This window comes from Dermacentor albipictus, unplaced genomic scaffold, assembly GCF_038994185.2.
Source record: "Dermacentor albipictus isolate Rhodes 1998 colony unplaced genomic scaffold, USDA_Dalb.pri_finalv2 scaffold_32, whole genome shotgun sequence".
Lineage (NCBI taxonomy): Eukaryota > Metazoa > Arthropoda > Arachnida > Ixodida > Ixodidae > Dermacentor > Dermacentor albipictus.
The window spans coordinates 2,962,931-2,965,673 of NW_027225586.1; the positions used below are offsets into that span (position 1 = coordinate 2,962,931).

General features: G+C 54.3%; 1 pseudogene; it reads left to right on the forward strand.

The window, feature by feature from the left end:
* The first annotated feature begins 1,349 nt into the window (after positions 1 to 1,349).
* LOC139052752 (uncharacterized) lies at positions 1,350 to 2,197 on the forward strand (annotated as a pseudogene).
* The last annotated feature ends 546 nt before the right edge of the window (positions 2,198 to 2,743 follow it).

Genomic DNA, 2,743 nt, shown 5'->3' on the forward strand with positions numbered 1-2,743 from the left:
ACATCATTTAGCCCCGCCGCTACCACTACCAAATTGCGCTCTGCAACATTCTCAGAAAGCTCGCTTTTTGTTTCTTTCAGAACTGCGTCCATTGTCCTGCCTGGGAACGTCCCGACTGCTACCCGCTTATCACCCTTTGCCCGCTCCATTATAGCTCTTTTGCACCTCCTCATATTTGAATCACCACCGAAAAGTACTAGGGCATTCTTTCCCTCCCTCCTAACTTCCAGGTTGTGCTTATCATTGGCTATGAGCTCATTTCTTGGGGTTAGCTTGTTCCCCTCCTCTCCTCGCGCTCGCTGGCGCCCCTGTGGCTGCAGCGTCGCCTCCCGCGGGGCGTGTTGCGCTGCCTCGCTATAACTACGCCGATTCACCGGCGGCGAGCTGACTACCGCTTGCTCTGCCCCCCTGCCCCCGACTTCGCATGTAGGGTCTACCATACTTTCTGTGCTTTTGCCCCCGGCTTGGTGTCCCGACCCATCATTCTCCGCTGCGCGCGTCTCAAGCGCATCGAGACGCCTATGCAGTTCTGCTCTCCTTTCCTTCTCTTCTCCAAGCTCGGCCACAGTTCTTACTAACTGCGCGGCCTGCACCGCTTCCACCTTGACCAACTCGGCGACTTTCGCCTGCAAAGCTAACCGCCTCTCCCGCTCCTCCTTCAGGTCTGCTTTCAGCTCCTCGAACTTGGCTGTCCAATTTCCTTCTAGTTTTTGGACTGCTTCCCTGACCTTTTCGCACAGCCTGCACGTAAAGCTAGACTCCTCCGCGTCTGCTAAGCTCTGGAAACTGGTCTCGTCGAGGGAGCACCAGCGCAGGCACTCGTCGCACTGCACTAGCTCTGCATCCCCCGCGGCCTTCCCTTTGTTTGGTTTCATCGCTAGGCCTACTTCCTCAGGCTCAACGAGCACGTCCGCCAAATCACGTCGAAGAGCTAGCTGAGATAGTTACATACGCCTATCAAACAAGTCCCGCCTAGCACCCAGGCCCAACGAGGGAAACCGCCAGACCCAGACAAAGCCGGCACGTTTACCACGCTTACTACGAATTCAAAATTTCCGCCCCCGCTCCATGCAAAACAAAACTCTTCAAAAACATCAGCCAACAAGAAGAAAAAAGACCACCTAGCCACGAACGAAGTCGCTGAAGCCTCGACACAGGAGCGTCCGCACGCCCAATTACTATTTAAATACAAAAAAACAGCAAATAAAAACAGAAGCAAGCTCAAAGCATGCACAAAAACTTATGATTTCGTCGTCGCCACGGAGCCCCGAAACGCACGTCCATCCGCCACAAATCCAAAACCCGTCACGTGCAGGTATGCCCTGCACGTGCGCCCTCTTCCGGTCAACATGACACGAGAGGACCATAGCGGCAGATGCCTCGCGCGGGCGGAAGCCTTGGCTCGCCACTACGGACACAAACACGGAGTCTTCTACGTGGACGCCTCCGGCCCGTACCATGGGGGTTGGTACACGGCCGCAGTCGTCCACCAAAACACAGCAGTAAATGGACTCACTTTCCGTGCACACAACATTACACACGCGGAGGTGGTTGCCATCGCGCTAGCCGCCGCAGATCAACACTCAAGGGTCATCATCACCGACTCGAGGGGTACTTGCCGCAATATTGAGCAGGGGCACATACCGTACCTTGCCTACAAAATTTTGCAAAACAACGACTATCTCGGTGCCCCCTCGCACCTACGATTATCTGGACTCCCGCTCACACGGGCCTCGAAGGAAACGAGACGGCCGATGCCGTCGCCCGCGCGCTCACTTTCCTGGCATCACCTTCGTCCCCCACCGATCCGGACCCCGAACGCAACCCCGCCTATACTTTCAAAGAGATCGTTCAGCTCTACCAATCTGGCCATGCCATCTATCCCAAGCCCTGTAAGGTCCTCACAATGGCGGAGGAGCGCATTCTCCTTCGCCTTTATACCAAAACTCTGCTGTGCCCGGCAGCCCTAAAATACTTTGACCCCGCTTGCACGGGGGAGTGCCCGCACTGTGGGGAAAAGTCCTCAGACATTTTCCACATGGTATGGGCATGTCAAAAAACCCCAAATCTAACCCCCCTACCCAACCCTTCCCGGGAGGACTGGGAGGCAGGCCTGCTCGGCTGCTCTGACCTGACGGCCCAACGGGCCTTGGTCGAGCGGGCCCGGGCGGCGGCCGACGCCAATGGGCTCCCGTAAGGGGGAGCCCACCTAGTGTTGATGCAAAACCTACCTAAATAAATGTTTTTCAGACAGACAGATACGGTCACTGATGACAACCAAGGAGGATATATAAAAAATATAATATATGGGGTTTTACGTGCCAAAACCACTTTCTGATTATGAGGCACGCCGTAGTGGGGGACTCCGGAATTTTTGACCACCTGGGGTTCTTTAACGTGCACCTAAATCTAAGTACACGGGTGTTTTCGCATTGCGCCCCCATCGAAATGCGGCCGCCGTTATATAAAAAAAAAAAAATCCTCCTTGATGACAACACATGGAGCGCCGCGACGCGGGATGACAATGAAGCAGAAAGGCACGACACATCATCGGCTGTTGTAAGGTCCTTTAGGCGGTAGCAGATGCTAGCGCCGCAGCATAGAGAAAGGAATATAACAAGAGCCATAGAGTTTCATATTAGTAGACCTAGAGGGGAATCTGGCGCTGCGATCGTTCTACCACCATGGACCATAGAGTTTCCTACAAAAATTACTAGAGGGAATTGTCATTTCTGACCACTTT